We start from the raw sequence: 18352 nt of genomic DNA, 5'->3' as shown, positions 1-18352 counted from the left end.
ATATTTCAGTAATATTTGAGTAATATTGCAAATATGACTCTAAGGTGGGCAACCTTCTAAGTGAGTAGATGGAAAGAGTAAATTACAAACTGATATTAATATAAGAATACATTAAGCTGACATTAATACATTAATCAAATGAGAAAAATGAAAGGAGGGCGATTGAAACAACTGCCCCTCACTCAATGTCAGCAAGGGGCTGATTGTTGCCTTCAGGAGGAGGAAACCAGAGGTCAATGAGGCAGTACTCATCGGGGGATCAGAGGTGAACGGTCAGCAACTTAAAATTCCTCGGTGTTAACATTCCAGAGGATCTGTCCTGGGCCCAATATAAAAGTGAAATTTCAAAGAAGTTTGTGAAGGTACAGCATGACTTATAAAATTTTGACTAACTTCTATAGATGTGTGATGGAGAAAACATGGACTGGTATAGAAGCACCAATGCCTTTAAATGGAAAACCCTACAAAAAATAATGGATATGACCCAGACCGTTACAGATAAAGCCATCCCCACCATTGAGCATATCTACATGGAGTACCATCAGAGGAAAGCGGCCTCAATCATCAAGGATCCCCACCATTCTCCATGGAATTCTCTCCTTTGGCAGCTGCCATCAGGAGTACAGGAGCTTCAGGACCCACACCACCAGGTTTACAAAAGATAATTACCACTCAACCATCAGGCTCCTGAACCAGAGGGGATAACTTCAGTCAATTTCACTCGCCCAATCACTGAACTGTTCCCACAACCTATGGACTCACTTTCAAGGGCTCTTCATCTCCTGTTCTTGAAATTTATTACTTACTTATTTATTATAATTTTTTCTCTTTTGCATTTGCATTTTTTTTTGTCTTTTGCCAATTGGTTGTTTGTCTGAACCATTGGGTATGGTCTTTCATGGATTCTATTGTTTCTTGGATTTACTGTGTATGTCTGCAAGAAAATATATCTCGAGGTTGTATATACTTTGATAATAAACTTACATTACACTTTGAACTTCGAAAAAACAGAATGGTCCCAAGATTATATAACCTTATTCATGTAGATAGATTGTTAAAGATGAGAATGTTGAGAAATGAGTTAACAGAATAATGAAGAGACCTGAAGAGGCAGGAGAAACTATTTGTTGTGGTAGAGGAAATGAGAATTAGAGGATGCCAATTTAAGTGATTGGAAAAAGTATCAGGCAATATGAGGAATAAATATTTTTAAACTGTGAGTAGTTATGATCTGAATTTAAATGCCTCAAAGGGATGCGAGCAGATTCAATCATGGTTTTCAGAGGAATTAGCTAAGTGTTTGAGGAAGGAAAATAATGCGATGCAAAAGGAAAGTGCTCCGGAAGGAGAGGAATTGGATTGCTCTTGCAAAATACTGGCATGGGCTTCATGGTCTGAATGTGCTGTAATTATTCCATGGTAAATGTATAACAGAATGATTTTGTTGGAAGGAAACATAGCTTCATCTACTTTGAAACAAAAGCAGATACTTCAATTTGTTAAAAGTGAAAAAAGCAAGAAACTGTTGAGTTCCTAAAGGAGTTATAATCCTATGGTTCTTTAAATTATCACAGATAATACAATAATTGAAAATATTAATGGGATGTTAGCCATTATATCTGAAAGACTTTAATACAAGAGAGTGCATCATGCTGATGTTCTGTAAGAAGAAATGATACACGAGAGTGAAGTTTCTATCACGGCATAGTAAGTATATGTTGGATTTGGAAGGGGCACAGTACTATATGAGCTGAAGAAAACATTCAAGTAAATGCTCAATAGCCTCCTTGAAGAAATATATAATTTCCACTGGTGTTGGGCAGCTCTGGCCCATGACTGCTCAACTGGAAATGGAACTTTGAATGGTATTTAAAACTTTGAAGCCTTACACTAGAAGTATACAGAAGTCTAAGGCCCTGCCTAAAAAGCAACCCATGTTTGCTTCATCAGTGGAAGATTCTACAGTACCCTTAGCTTCATAATGGAGTGGAAATAACTCATCTTCCATCTCAACAAACTGCTTAAGAAGGAGGAAAAAAAATCTTGTTGATTAAAAGATTGAGAGTGGGAGGTGTAATATAAAATTAGAGCCCAACTTTCAGGACCAGAGCCAGGAAATATTTCTACATGCAGCAGTCATAGAAGTTTGGAATATTCTTCCCCATTTGCAGATGATGCTGGGTGAACTGTTCATCTGATAGATATGTGATAATAATGTTATTTAAAGAAAACAGTAAGAATTGGTGTATGGAGCCATGGATTAAATGTTATCTCATCAAATTTTCAAAGCAGCTTTTAGGAGTCAGATAGAGCTAGCTTTCCTAGTCATATTTATACTTACACACTCACGCTAATGCTATACTCGATTCCACACTCACATGCACATGTTGTACTTTATTCCACACTCACAGGAACACAGCATACTTAATCTTGTGCGCGCGTGTGCGCGCGCACAGACACACACACACACACACACACACACACGCACCATCCTCATTCTCACGCAATTTGCTCAGGACACAAAAACAATACAATAAACTTAATACCTGGTACAGGGAACTTTCCCCCAATTTCAGTTAACTTCTAAAGCCTTTGGAAACCGTTTGGTATCACATTTGTTTATAATTCTTAATATAAGGCATACGTCACTTCTCAAAATCTTTTTGATATGTTATGTTCTTTAGAATTCTTTCTGAACCAGAGCCGCAATGGGTTTTGTTGCTGAGTTGTGCTGGTAGAACCTAAAGCAACCGCCTCTGAGAAGGTTGTTGGGGGCAAGAATAGACAATAGACAATAGATGCAGAAGTAGACCATTCGGCCCTTCGAGTCTGCACCACCATTCTGAGATCATGGCTGATCATCTATTATCAATACCCGGTTCCTGCCTTGTCCCCATATCCCTTGATTTCCCTATCCATAAGATACCTATCTAGCTCCTTCTTGAAAGCATCCAGAGAATTGGCCTCCATTGCCTTCCGAGGCAGTGCATTCCAGACCCCCACAACTCTCTGGGAGAAGAAGTTTTTCCTTAACTCTGTCCTAAATGACCTACCCCTTATTCTCAAACCATGCCCTCTGGTACTGGACTCTCCCAGCATCTGGAACATATTTCCTGCCTCTATCTTGTCCAATCCCTTAATAATCTTATATGTTGCAATCAGATCCCCTCTCAATCTCCTTAATTCCAGCGTGTACAAGCCCAGTTTCTCTAACCTCTCTGCGTAAGACAGTCCGGACATCCCAGGAATTAACCTCGTTAAGAAGTCTAACTTGCCAGCATTATTGCTCTCTCTTTGACTGATGAGAATACCTGTTTAGGTCAAGTTTGATTTGTCATTCTCTAATTTTAGCTGTATATGCTTGGAGGAAAGTTCACATTGTTGGACACTGGTGCAGCTTGACTGACGATATAACTAGATCTGGTAGGTTGTGACAATCTAGCTCTTTGCTGTGCGCTGTGCACTCAATGGCTTCTTGATTAAATGGTAAAAACCACTCTGAACCCTGGAAAGATCATCCACTCAATGTTTCTGATGAAGTTATTTCTGCAATCTTTAGCTTTGCCTATTTCACTACATGTCGTCATTACAAACAGCATCTTCACGCTTCTTTCTGTGACCTTAAACTTGAGAGCCCTCACCTGAAAAGAAAACAATACTCCAAAATGTCAAACCTACATCCAAACCCTGGGGTCTATTCTCCAAGGACGCATTCTAAATGATTTGTGATAATTGCTTAGGGGAGAAAGCTCAGATTATTATTGTGCTCCCAGGTCAGCTTCTCATGTGCTTACAAAAATAATTCATTGAATGAGCATGGGGCCCCCCTAATTCTAATGAGAAATAGCAGTGGGGATTCTCAGAAGTGAGCAGTTAGGCCACCAACCCTTTTTGTGATCCTCATTTCTCCATTAAGCAAAGACAATGATATATTTAGAGCTCCTACGGTTTCTGTTTTCAAGTTCTGCCAGGAGTAGAGCCATGCTTGATGGGAGTGTGAATCAGTGCAGAGATCAGCATGCCTGATTTGTGTCACTCACATTGTTCCGGTAATTAAACTCAATCACCAGGAAAGCTGGAACACTGCAAATTGGCTGTACTCACCAGTATGCCTGATTCCTTGATCCACTGGGAGTCTTGCCTCAAGGAATTAGTGTCTTCATGGCATGAATCCTTTCAGAACAAGCTGCAAATCCTACAGGATTTTTGTTACTTTTTCTGAGCTGCTTTTTAAAAATGGGACTATTGTTTTCATTTAAAAATGAAGATTTGAGATCAGACACTATTCATCAGAAGCATCTTGTTTCGCACTTCTTTCATATTGTAGTCCCGGTGCAAGAAAAAAAATGTTAGCAGCAAACCCTGCTTTTCCACCAGAACAATAGGTTTTAATGAATACATAGAATCAATGGTGAAAATCAAGTAAAGCCAATCGAAAATCTGTCAAAGCTGCATTGCTGTCGAGAGCAATCTTATAATTTTCAGTCTGATAAATTAATTTAGTGCGTTGCAGATAAGGGAAGAGGGCAGAAAAAAGCAGCCCTTGAGATTATTTGTAGTTCCTTTAATGCAGAAACCTGTCAACGTCCAATAAACTAATAGAATCTGACAGGATAAGTGTGGCTCAATCTGTACTGAGGTATTGCTCTTCCAGAAATGTACCTTTCTCTCTGGGTCTGGTGCCCATCATCAAATGACACAGTGGTGACAGACAAGTATGGAGTTATTTCTTGGAAATTTATTCTATGCAGGGTATGCTTTTTCCAGTTTTTTGTGAAACTTGAAAAGAAAACAATGTCATGATCTGTGGTAAAGAAAACAGAGTTAATGTTTGAAAGTAAAGTTAGCAATGATACCAGTAACACACACAGAATGATGGAGGGTCAGTCCAAAATGTTCATGTTTTATTTCCCTCCATAGATGCTGCCTGACCTGCTGAGTTCCTCCAGCATTTTGTGTGCATTGCTCAGGATTTCCAGCATCTGCAGAATCTCTGGTGTCAATGATACTGTAAACACTTGGCCAGTCTTTGCCTACCAAACATCTTACCACATTTTGTCCCATAAAATAAAAGGAACTCATCCTTCTGAATTCCAGTGTGAAGAAATTTAATCTGACTGGAAACTTCAAGAAACTTTGAACATTACTCCACTTTGAAGTCTTTAAACACCAAATGATGTTGTTCACATTTGGAGAAGAGGGTGATAAAGTATATAGCCGTTCTAATTTCCAAAGATAGAGCAGGCTAGGTATAATATGGTTAGATGAAGTGCACAGCTCCCTTTATTCAAATCATGTACCTTGTTCCAATCTTAGAAGCATTCCCAATGCAAGAATGTGACACATTCTATTTCCCCGAGCAGCCATGATGCAGCTTTCAATGAGAACTTGCAAATTTAGAGCTGCATTATGATTTTCAGGCTATTCCCAGTAGGAACGAGGCTGACAACTGTGCAAATCTAGTTCAATTAGATCCCTTTCAGCAAACCAGTTGGCGCTGAGTACATTTTTCATTTATGCTTTTGTGCACTTCACCGAAATCTGAGTTTGGATGCTTCACAGTGAGAGCACAGAGGCAGTCCATCACAGCAGTACATTATTTATTAATGACACTGACATTTTTCAAAATTATCACATCATTTTCCTCCCCTTCCCTTTGCTCCTCCACTTCCCCTATATCCTGCCCCTTCTCCCTTCTCTCTCACCCTACCCCTCCCCTTCCCCTGCCCGCTCTCCTTCTCCATCCTTCACTCACATCTGCTCTGATTATTTCTCCCCCTCTCTGTCTGCCCCCCTCAGTGTCGATAACTGATCTGCCCTTGCTCATGACCGGAGAGGCGATTTACATTACCGGTGCAGGAGGTGAAGGAATGAGGACGGGGAAAATGAGCTCAGTTACTTGAGACTGAGGGTGTGTCCAAACATGAGGGTACTGTCCTGGGGATAGACACACTGAGTAAGGCAGGTGCTATAGATTCAGGAAAGGGGGGAATCACACAGACAGGACAGGATCATGAACATGTGAGATCCCCAGAGACGCCATGACCCAATCAGAGTCAGCGGCCACAAGCAAGGAAAGGAGATAGGACAATGTGTGGGAATTATGTCCAGAGGTGCCAAGTGTCAAAGACGTTCAAGAACTGTTAGAAACAGTGCAGCTGCCTGCAGAGGTGGCAACAGTTAAAAGGGGTGAGTAATGTGCAGAAGGGCACCGAGGGTGCAGATCATGGGGCAAAGAGAGAAATGGAACATGAGTCAACAAAAATTGAAAGTATACAGGAAAAAACTACTAAAGCAATTTAATAAGATTATATGGGAGTGTGAAGGGCCATTGTAACTAGGTTAACACACACAGGGACTGAGCAAAGCAGCAGCAACGTATTGTTGATTAGGGAGAGAAGATATTCCAGGTCATGGTAAGGGAGCTGTCTGAAAAGAAAGGGTTGGGTTTTGCTCCTAGGTGGATAGGACCGTCGGTGGTACTCTTGACAAGTGATGTTAGTGTTTGTTGCAGACCCAACATGGCAGCCACGGGAAACACTGGACTCAGCTTAAACAGGATGATTATATGCGGATAGCGGCAGATATCAGGTTGTGCTAACTTGTGTACTACATCTAGCCAGGTGCTAACCTCAAACTCTCAAGTAAGCCAGCACTATGATCTGGCTCATGGCTGGCAGTGGGTCTTCAGACTTCTGTGCTTCTTTAGCACTAAAAAACCAAACAAGAATTTCTCAACGTGGCTTCTCCATTGTCCTCTCTGCCAGCTTCTTTCTCTTCAATAAATCATACCTTTTGTCCAGTTCAACCAACTTTTCAATCTTTATTTTTTCCTTATAAATTTCAATTCAGTTTGCCAATAGGTCATAGTTTAAGTCCTCACCTTGTTTTTAGATCAATGATGTTTTACGAAGTTTTACCCATTAATCTTACTGGGTAGTGCATTGCCCATTCCATACCATTATTACACTTGAGATGTCTGAGTATTAATTAATGGAACTCCTTCCACAAGTGACTGTTTATTCCCCTCCAAAGATGCTGCCTGGCTTGCTGAGATCCTCCAGCATTTTGTGTGTGTTGTGATAACTGATATACAATAACTGTTTCTTCGTGATCTAAAATATTTAAATTTGTACAAAATATCAAGAAGTTGCTTGTTGATCTCTGTGGATCAAACCTAGGCAAGCATAATCTTAAAATCCCTGTTAAAGATCCCCATTTGGAATCTATTTATGGATCTGGTTGTGCAGTCAGTTCCTAATGCAGTAGTCAATTTGCACTTGAAATTCCTCACTGGGTTGGCTGTTTCTAGGTATGTCATTCTGAAATAAACCAGCCCAACAAATGCAAACTTTAGACTCCAATCATCACCATAGACTGGAATTGGTTACGCACAACAACAGTCATCCTGCTGAAATATGTTGTGTTGAGTGAGAAGCAAGTATATGTTTGTTCATTAGCTCTAAATTTAGTAGGAGCCAAAATATCTGTGAGGGCAATTCCTCAACTTCTGGTCATAATGTTTTTTTTGGATTTTGGCCAATATATATATTCATTCAGTGAGCTTCACATAAAGGGTCAGTACTTTTGTTATATCCAGGCAATTAGAAATCTGGCGTAGAGCTAAAATGATGAACGACAGAAGTGATTTTTCAAGCATAACAAGGACATTCTGTACATGAAGAAGTCAGCATCAATATACGCATATTGTTTTCCTTTAAAAATTACTTTACCTACAGCAGGTTAGTATTAAACATAACTAACTCTAATGCTCATTCAACATAAAACTCCTAGATTTGTTAAAGTAAGGTATAAAATATTAATGATAAAATAAAGGTATCATAAACAAATGAACTAATGACTTTCTAAAGGTAAATTACACAATATGCTTTGTATCATTTCTTCCTGCTTTTATTAAACAAAAACACACAATTAATTATGGTAGATCATGATGCCTCCTTTTGTTTGCCTTTGGGTTTGTTAACCAACATCTTCTTGCATTGTTTCTGAGGTAACTGTTTTTCTTTGGATAGAATAAATATATAATAAAATTAATTCAATCCCTAGATATTTTATGATTTTTGATTTAGGACTCTCTATTGCTAATTCAAGTCTTTCATGTTTACTATCTGTAGAGAAAATCATATTTTTACCAGGAAAAAGATACTTTTCAAATTTTATGAAAATTCTTTCTATAAACCAATTTATTATACAAGTTGCAGGAACAACTAATATTTTCTGTACAGCACTCTTTATAAAATTCCCTCATTTTTCATAAGTTTGACAACTGATTAGATTATGTTTTAAGCAAAGAATGTTACTGTTTCTATTACTATAATCCAAAGTTGATTTTTTTCCCCTTATTTATGCTATCAGGACAAATAATTAAGTGTACTTCAGCGTAATTTAATTTGCTTCTGAAGACAAAGATTCAATATCATCAGAGTTTCAATATCTGATTTTGGCAAACATCTGTTGCTCATTGTTTCTGCTATTGGACATTGGTTACCTTCCGGAGAAATTCCGGTAAAATGGCGGCGCATGCAAATTCTGCAGCCTCTTGGAGGCCAACGAAAGGTGTATTTTTCTTTGTAAAATTTGTTTTTTATGATCCAAAGACATTCTTCTCCAACAACATTGGGTACTGCAGTGTTGTTCGTTGAATGGAGTAGCTGGACTGTTGTCAATGGCGGAGCCGGCCAAGGTGTCGAAGGGGTCGGTCGAGATGTCAAAGGAGTTGGCCAAAGTGTCAAAGGAGCCGGTCGGGATATTGGAGGAGCTCTTCAGGATATCAGAGGAACCCACTAATGTGTCAGTGGAGCTGGTTGCAGACCATGTTGTTGCCCGCTCAGAAGCATCAGAGTTGGTGCAGTATCGTGGGAGATTGTCTCGGACATTTCACTTGCAATCGCAAGACTCCGTTGGAAAGTGATAATGTTAATTGCCGCAGCCTGTTATCTCTGTCTAGTGGAGGGACAGTCAACATGGGCCTCAGTTGTAGTGAGAGCTAGGCCTCAAGCCTTGGTCTTGCCTGCTGCTGCAGACCAGGTGAAAGACGCTTAAGCTCGTTTGAGGCTTGGCCTTGTCCCTTGGTGCTGCCCTCCTGTATTTGTGCGGTGGAATGACAAGCTGGATTGCATGCGTCTGTACACTGCTGGGAGACTGTACCATTGATTGCTGGACAACATTGCTCAGGGTCTTGGATCATATATATGTTACTTTTTTTCAGTGAATATGAGTCTTTACTCAATATTTTGAAGTATGTTACTCACTATTTTTGAATGTTTGCTTACTATTTTGAATGTTTTGCACTTTGACCCCAGAGGAATGTTGTCTTGTTCCGCAGTATCTATGTATGGTTTGAATAGTAATGAAACTTAATTTGGTTTAATTATCTGTTGTTCTGTCATATTTTTACAATCTAGTCAAAAGTTCTCAGATGCTTCATTTGCATCTTACCTGCAGTAAGTTGTTCTCTCTGTCCTTCTGGAATTCATTTTCCTTTAGACCCTGTTAAAATAAGCTTGTTTCAACATTGTAATAATGACATCTTCAGCAACCTGATTTGAATTTCAGGGATGAAATTTAATTTTCTTATTGAAATGTCAACAATTTTCTTATCTGAACAAATTCCTGGCAACTCCTCCAAATCTAAAATTACATTTTTGCAAAATGTATACTCTTTTGCTCAACTGAAGGGTGATGAACTACAAAGTGATACCATGGTCTAAAGTACTAACTGAATATGTGGATTTATTTTTTTATGATTGGATTTTCCAGCCAGTTAGCAATTCAACTGCGAATGACATCCAATGGGTCTGACTAAGCAAACAAAATGGAATCCTGCCTAATCAGGAATTGGCTATAGTTTACAATTAGACCTCCTTTCTCTGAAAGTGATTAGATCCAATCTTTTGGAGGCTCAGGGCATTGGATGATGTTACTTACCTCCTCTACAGTTTTTTTAAAATTACAGAACTGCCCCTGGCTAAACATTAGTCATGTTATGAGAGAGGAAATTAGCTATTTAGACAGAATGAGTGCTGAGCCATTTTGAAATCCTGAAGTAACCTGTAATGGACATCCTTGAACTGCTGATATTATTATAGTTTAGAAATCTAATTTATAAATGGCTGGATTTGATATAATTTAATTGTTGCACTATTTGCACCATCCTGACTCATTTTAGTAGGGAAAATATGCTTTTGATTAATAGTTTATTGTATATTTCAATAACATGACTCAATTCAGAGTTCTGTATGAAGGTGAATGATGTTTGTGATACAATCTAGGTATTACATTCCACTTTATTAAAATACTATATGGTCTATATAAATTGGTTTGAACAGACTTGTTACCCTTTGTCATAGCTAATCAGATGTAGCAAAAAGAAGGTTGGTAGGATTCAGTTGTAAAGTTTTATTTTCTTTTTAGCTCAGTTCTTATGCTAAAACATGAAACACCCATTACCAGACACAATTTAAACAGATTGTTGTGAGCATCCACAAACAAGAGAAAATCTGCAAATGCTGGAACACAGAAGCTGTGGAGAACTATGTGCTGGACATGGAGGCTCGGGGGGTGATAGGTGAGGAAAAGAGGAACCTTATCCCCAATAGGGCGGCGGGTGGATGGGGTGACAGCAGATGTGCGTGAAATGGTTGAGGCAGTGTTGATGGTGGAGGAGGGGGAGCTGCTTTCTTTGAAAAAGGAGGATATCTCCTTCATTCTAGACTGAAAAGCCTCATCTTCAGAGCAGATGCAGTGCAGATGGAGGAATTGAGAGAAGGGGTTGGCATTTTTATAAGTAACAGGGTGGGAAGAGGTATAGTCTAGGTAGCTGTGAGAGTCCATGAATTTATAATAGACCCCAGTAGATAAGCTCTCTCCAGAGATAGAGACAGAGAGATCGTTATAGGGGAGGGCGGTTCAGAAATGGACCACCCCACCAGCTTCCACGTTCTGCACATGATTTGCAACAACTTCCACCATCTCCAATGGATCCCACCACCAAGCACATCTTTCCCTTCCCCCCTCTTTCTGCTTTCCGCAGGGATTGCTCCCCATATAACTCACTTGTCCATTCGTCTCTCCCCACTGATCTCCCTCATGGCACATCCTTGCAAGTGGAACCAGTGCTACACCTTCTCCCTCACTACCATCCAGTACCCTTGCAGTTCTGGCAACACTTCACCTGTGAGTCTGTTGGGGTTATACACTGTGTTCGGTGCTCCCAGTGTGGCCTCCTGTATATCGGTGAAACCCGACATAGATTGGGAGACCGCTTCGCCAAGCACAAACGCTCCATCTGCCAGGAGAAGTGCGATCTCCCAGTGGCCACTCAGTTTATCTCCACTTCCCATTCCAAGTTGTCATTCCATGGCCTCCTCTATTGTCGTGATGAGGCCACACTCAGATTGAGGAACAACATCTCATTTTCCAACTTGGTAGCCTCCAACCTGATGGCATGAACATCGATTACTTGAACTTCTGGTAATGCTCCCACCACCACTTCACCATTCCTCATCCCCTTTTCCCTCTCTCTGTTTATCTCCTTGCCTGCCTGTTGCATTATCTCTGGTGGTCCTCCCCTCTTTTCTTTCTTTCATGGCCTTCTGTCCTCTCCTATTAGATTCCCCCTTCTCCAGACCTGTATCTCTTTCACCAATTTACTTCACAGCTCTTTACTTCAGCCCTCCCCCTCCCATTTTCACCTATCACCTTGTGTTTCTCCCTCCTCCTTCCTGCTCTAAAAGGATGTCCTCTAGAGCAGGTGTGGTTGACCCACAAGAGTTTTACCACTTCCCTTCCAGTGAGGTACATCTCCATCCACAAGCAGTTTCCCTTTCTTGTCCATTGCTCCAAACTTCTGGAGTTTTCTGTGCCACAACTGGTCAAGTCCTGCGTCAGTGTCAAGATGAGATGCTCTCATCCCACCTGTAGAATGGTTTGGTCCAAGGGAGTGGTGATATCTGAAGCCAAGTGGTCCCAGCAAACTCTAAAAAGAGCATTGGTGAGCAAGGTAATGCTGAGTGCACTTCGGTACCATTGACAAAACTTCTCACTGCCCTGAGAGCAGGCTCATTGCACGGTAATCAACCTGACTGGATTTGTCCTGCTGTTTCTAAACAGATATAGCTGAACAATTTTCCACATTGCTGAATAGTTGCCAGTGTTGTAACTTTAGCGGAACAGCTTGTCTTGTTCTGTAGCACAAGTCTTCAGTACAGCAGCTGGGATGTTTTCTGCTACCACTGCCTTTGCTATATCCAGTGCGCTCATCTGTCTTGTATTTTTGATATATCAAATGGAAAAAATCAAATAGGTTAAAGACTAGCTTCTGTGATTATGGGATCTCTGGAGATAGCTGAGTTGGATCACTGACTCGGAACTTCGTTTAATATGCTGTAAGTCTGTTTATAACTGCCAAGCTAATGTATCTGTAAAATGTGTCTAAGCCAAATCATGCTTAACAGCAGACCGAAGTTCAGTGGGGAACTGCTGGTTATCCGCCATTTAATATCCAGGCCCTCTCTAACTTTTGTGCTCGTGCACTGAACATGAAATTTTGAAAAAATCCTGAAGGTCGGATGCTGGTGCACCTGACCTCTTGCTCTGTTACTCGAATCAATGTTATGTCCGGTATTTGAACAACGATGTCTTAGAAAAAGGAACTTCACATCCGGCCACTCAGATTTATCCTGGCCTTCAGCTAACTGGTGCCAGTGACTCTGGAAGGAGAAACAAGTGCAAGGAAATGTTTAGGAGTTTCAATTATATGTCATTTTGTTAAAACTTATTTAAAATTTCATTTATTAATTGTATAAATTAGAATCAGGTTTGTTATCGCTGACGTATGTCTTGAAATTTGTTGTATTGCGGCAGCAGTACTGAACAATAGATAAAATAGTCCAAGTTACAGAAGTAAATATTACTGTAACACCCTCCAAACAGCTAATGTAATGGTCTTTCTATAGAAACAGTGCTTGGGTTATGATTAGAGATAACAGATGCTTTGGAATGTGAGCTGGTCTTTTGTTTGGCATGAGATGACGAGAGAAGATGCTGGAGAGAACTGGTTGTAGGATATGACCTGCTAGGGAGATTGTGATTCGATGGAGCAGGCAGCGAGATTGACTGAGGGTCCGTGAATTAGGCTCCAGCTTGTGCACATTTGACTGTTTACTTATAATGGGCCCTTGTTGTTTTTTTTCTTTCTTTTTCTTTACTAACCCTTTAGTTAAGATTCATAAATATAATTCCTTTAATTCTATGCAGTGTGGTGTTTGTTGTTTCTTGGCACTGAGTTGTAACAGGGTAGCAGCATACACAGCCTCCACACACACTGGGTTCTGGGGTGAGAGAGCTGTCTCAATCTCACAGGTTTGGCGGGACCGGAGTGTGTATTCCCTCGACCTATGCAGCCAAGGAAACCCCCTGGGTTTCATTACAATAGGTAAATAACAAGGACTTGGATAATGGACTGTTCATAAATCTGATGTGCTGCAATGTGTGCCTTCAAGCTCCTGTACCTCCTCCCTGATGGAAGAGAGCATGTCCTGGATGTTGAGGGTCTTCAAAGATGAATACTGCTTTCTTGATGCACTGTCTCTTGAAGAGTCATCAGTGGTGGGAAGGGATATGCTATGATGGAATTGGCTGAGTGTATAAACCTCTGCAGCCTCTCACGATTTTGTTCACTGGGGGCTCCAAACAAGGCTGTGATGCAACCAGTCAGAATGCTCTCCACTGTACATCTATAAAAAGTGTCTTTGGTGACATACTAAATCTCCTCAAACTCTTAATGAGGTATAGACACTGGTATGCCTTCTTCATGATTGCATTAATGTGTTGGGCCCAGATAGACCCTCTGAGATGCTGATGCCCATAAGCTTGAAGCTGCTCTCCCGTTCCACCACTGATCCCTCAGGATGTGTTCTTCTGACTACCCCTTCATGTAGTCCACAATAATTTCCTTGGTCTTATTGTCATTAATTGTGAGGTCGTTGTTGTGACAAGCTGATCTATCTCACTGTGTATACACCTCCCGATTTCCATTGAAATTCTGCCAACAACAGTGCTGACAGTGAGTGAGTCATTAGTGATGTTGAATGGATATTCTCTAGTTCCTCTGTCACATTTGCATCTTGGAATACTGAGGTGCCAGTCCTGCCCTTCTCACAGCCATGTTTCAGTTATGATATAAATTCCCAGTCCCCAGGCCCAATCCATGCTCTGAGTTCATCTATTTTACCTGTTAATCTTCATGTACCAAAATAAATGCAGTTGAACTGGGTATTCCTTTCCATCCCTGATCTTGATTGGCGTTCCCTTGTACAAAAGGTTTAGATGGGGCAGGGCTTGTTAGGTGCGTTCAGGAAGTTCAAGCCAGCTTGAAGAGAGGCCATATTGAATCTAATGCTTGGCAAAGAGCCTGGGCAGATGTAGGTCTCTTGTTGGATGAGTATTTCAGAGACACTGATCAGAACTCCATGACCTTTACAGGGATGGAAGCAAATGGAATAGGGAAGTATTTTTTGAGGAGGGCAAATTATGATGCTATTTGGTAGGAATTTAGGAGCATAAATTGGGATTAAATATTCTCAGGAGAATGCACCATGGAAATGTGAAGGATTTTTTACAGCGTACTTGCATGGGGTTATAGATAATTTTGTCCATTGAGGCAGGGTAGGGACGTAGAATGAAGCACCATGGTTGGCAAGAGAAGTGGAACATCCTGAGAAGTCAAGAGGAAAAAGGAAGCGTACTTATGTTTTATGCAACATGGAGTGGAAAAGGATTTTGAGAATAATAAGGTAGTCAGGAATAACCTTAAGAGTGGACTTAGGAGAGCTAGAAGGGGACATAAGAACACCTTGGCAAGTAGGATTAGAGAAAGTCCCAAGATGTTCAACATGTATAGCTGAAGTGATGTGAAAGTGAAGATAGGACCTATCTGTCACCGAGTTTGGATATGGCCCAATTGCAGAGTGAGAGACACTGAAGCAGGTCGATAGTTCACAGACTCTAATGTGAACAGTGTTAAAGGGAAAAGAAAACAATAAACACTTGGCCAAACAGGGCTGTTAACTAAAACTCTCAAATGGAAAACGAAGCCGACACTGCGGCTAAAAAGAACAACTAAGACTAAGACGAACTCTGCTAGCCTTCAGAGTCAGTTGATGCGACAGTCCAATTTGTCCAGCAAGACGGAATGCAAGCAGGCAACGAAGCATTGCTGTGTCCAATTCTCGAACAACTACGACAAAATGAATGGAGTTAAATATTATTACAATTAAATAATAATTAGCTGACACAGCATATTCATGAGTACAATTGCTGTATTTGCTGAGCTGCTGAATCCGTGGTTGTGACACTATCAGGGATAAAATAGGAAACATGTATATCTGGAGTCAAAGGAAGGAATGGAGGTTCTTAATGAATACTTTACTCCAGTATTCATCAATAAGAGGGGCCATCATGAATATGAGGTCAGCATAGAATAGACTAATGTGCTGGAACATGTTGACATTAAGTAAGGGGATGTGCTGTAACATTTCAAAAGCATCAGAATAGATAGCTCCCTGAGGCTAAATGGGATATACCTCTAGGTTACTATGGGAAGTGATGGACGGGCTTGCTACACCTTTGGTGATGATCCTTATATTCCCACTCGCCACAGGTATAATACCAAAAGAATGGAGAGTGGTGGATGTTATTCCTTTGTTCATGAAAGATATAGGGATAATCATGGGAATTACAGACTAATCAGTCTTACTCCAGTTGTGGGCAAACTATTGAGGAGGATTCCTAGAGACAGGACTATGAGCATTTGGAGAAGCATGGTCTGATAGGAATAGTCAGTATGGCTTTGTGAGGCTTTGGCCTTCACAAACCTGATTGACTTCTTCAAGCAAGTGACGAAACAAATTGATGAAAGTAAAGTAGTGAATGTTCTCCATGATAAGCTCATTCAGAAAGTCAGGGGGCATCGGACCCAAGGGATCTTGGTTGTGTGGATTCAGAATTTGCTTGCCCACAGAGGGCAGAGTGTTATAGAGGATGAAGCATATTCTGCCTGGATGATCATGACCAGTGCTGTTCTGCAGGGATCTATTCTCAGACAACTCTCTTTGTAAATTTTATCAATGACTTGGATGAGGAAGTGGAAGGGTGGGTTAGTAAGCTTGCAGATAACATGAAGCTCAGTGGTGTTGTGGATAATATAGAAGGTTCTTGTTGGGTACAACAGGGCATTGACAGGATGCAGAGCTGGGTGGAGCAGCAACAGATGGAGTTCAACCAGGAAACATGTGAAGTGATACACTTCAGATAGTCAAATTAGAAGGCAGGACACAGAGTTAATGGCAAGCTTCTTGACAATGTGGAGGAACTGAGGGATCTTGGGTTCCATCTCCATAGATCCCTCTAAGTTGACGTGCAGGTTGATAGAGTGGTTAAGAAGGTGCATGGTGTGTTGGTCTTCAGTGATCAAGGGTTTGAATACAAGAGCCATAAGGTAATGTAGTAACTCTATAAAACCCTGGTTAGACCATACATAGAGTGTTTTGTTCAGTTCTGGTCATTTCTTTGTAGGAAGGATGTGGGCACTTTAGAGAGGGTGCAGAGAGGATTTACCAGGATGCTGCCTGGATTAGAAAGCCCCTTTATGAGGATAGTTTGAGAGAGCCAAGGATTTTCTCTTTGGAGCAAAGGAGAATGAGTGGTGAACTGATAGAACTGTAGGCAGCATCTCTTTTCCCAGGGCAGCAATGGTATAATTTTAAGGAGATTGGAGAAAAGTGTAGGTAGGATGTCAGAGATAGGCTTTTACACAGAGAGTGGTAAGTGTGTGTGGAATTTATTACCAGAGGTGGTTGTAGAGGCAAATACATTAGGGACATTTAAGAGATTTAAATACGTGCATGAAAGAAAAATGGGAGGAAAGATTTATATTGATCTTGGAGGAGGTTAAGTGGTCGGTACTACATTGTGGGCTGAGAGGTCTGTGCTCTGCTGTAGAGGTGTATGTTCTCCATCTATGGTGCCCCCTGTTATCCTGATTACTAAACTTGCTCTCGCAGACTATTGCTTTATTCGGTGATTTGTTCCTGCTCAGTGACCCCCCCTCCCCCCAACTCTGACAACCTGGTTTAAATACACACATTTAGCACTAGCAGACTTCCCTGCCAGGATATTTGTCCCTCTGTGGTTTCAGTGCAACCATCCATCTCCAATAGGGATGGCTCTACCCCAGAAGAGATCCAATTGGTTCAAAAACTGTAATCCCAGTCTCTGCACCAGCTGCTCAGTCACGAATCTGTCTATTTATGATCTTGCTTGAACGTGACTCCAGTAATAATCCTGGGATCACTTTACTCTCAAGGTCCTGCCTCTTAACTTCTTACGTGGTTGATAGAAAAATAAAGGGCTTTGTATCAGGGAAGGGTTAGATTGATCTTGGAGTAGGTTAAGGGATCAGCAAAACATCATGGGTTGAAGGGCCTGTACTCTCTCTGTATGTTCTATAACTCCTTATAATCGTTCTGCAGGACCTCATTGTTGGTTCTAGACATGTCGTTTGAACTTATCTGCACCATGACCTGTGGATGTTTGTCCTCTAGCTCAAGAACTTCCTGCAGCCGCTCAGAAATATCCTTGACCCTGGCACCTGAGAGGCGGCTCACCATCCTGGCATCTTTTCTGCAGCCACAAAACTTCGAGTCTATCCCCCTAACATTAGCCTATCACTGTCACCCTGACTGACTCCACCCTTACCCACTGAGGCTCAGAGCCAGTCACAGTGCCAGGGAGCTGACTGTTGCTTGAACGGTCATCCTCCTCAACTGCAGCCAAAGAGGAGGTCCCTTTGATAAGTTTGATAACACATTTGTGCAGCACCTTTTGATGCATTGACGTGGTGAAATAATTATCATTCCTGCAACAAAACTAATAACACAGCTTCTCTGACCTTCAAATAGTGGGAATTTTACAATGTTCTCATTCTCACAGCCACATATACAGTAGAATTTTGTGTAGTTTTACATGCCATCCTGACACAAAATTAAAACATTGTAGTGAACGCTAAAAAATGCTATTAGCCCACTTTGCTTATGAAAATACGTTCGGACTAGAAAGATATCTAGCTCCAGCAAACTTTTCTCCTGTGTATAGTGATAGTATATTTGGCAGGGGAATTGAGGATAAGAATTATATTAGTGGTGACCAAGTTAAACACTGTTATTGAATCATGGGAATGACAGCACAGAAGCAACCCATTCAGCTTTGGCACCTGTGCCAAATCCCCAAATGGGAATATCTTCTCTCAGTGAATGGAACATTTTCCACTTTT

General features: G+C 40.9%; 1 protein-coding gene across 6 annotated transcripts in view; it reads left to right on the top strand.

The window, feature by feature from the left end:
* LOC132399808 (extracellular sulfatase Sulf-2-like) overlaps positions 1 to 18352 on the top strand; it is a 315476-nt gene that overhangs the window by 24979 nt on the left and 272145 nt on the right. For 2 of the 6 annotated variants that reach the window (XM_059980582.1, XM_059980579.1), the window contains exon 1: positions 12193 to 12407. The exons of the other annotated variants lie outside the window; for them this stretch is intronic. The gene's annotated coding sequence lies outside the window, so the exon portion shown is untranslated. Of the gene's footprint in view, positions 1 to 12192; positions 12408 to 18352 lie in introns of those variants that run through there. 6 annotated transcript variants of the gene reach the window in all.

The sequence above is a fragment of the Hypanus sabinus genome, chromosome 9 (genome assembly GCF_030144855.1).
Source record: "Hypanus sabinus isolate sHypSab1 chromosome 9, sHypSab1.hap1, whole genome shotgun sequence".
NCBI lineage: Eukaryota > Metazoa > Chordata > Chondrichthyes > Myliobatiformes > Dasyatidae > Hypanus > Hypanus sabinus.
The sequence above is the reverse complement of the archived record's forward strand: the minus strand, read 5'-3'. Positions and strand labels throughout refer to the sequence as shown.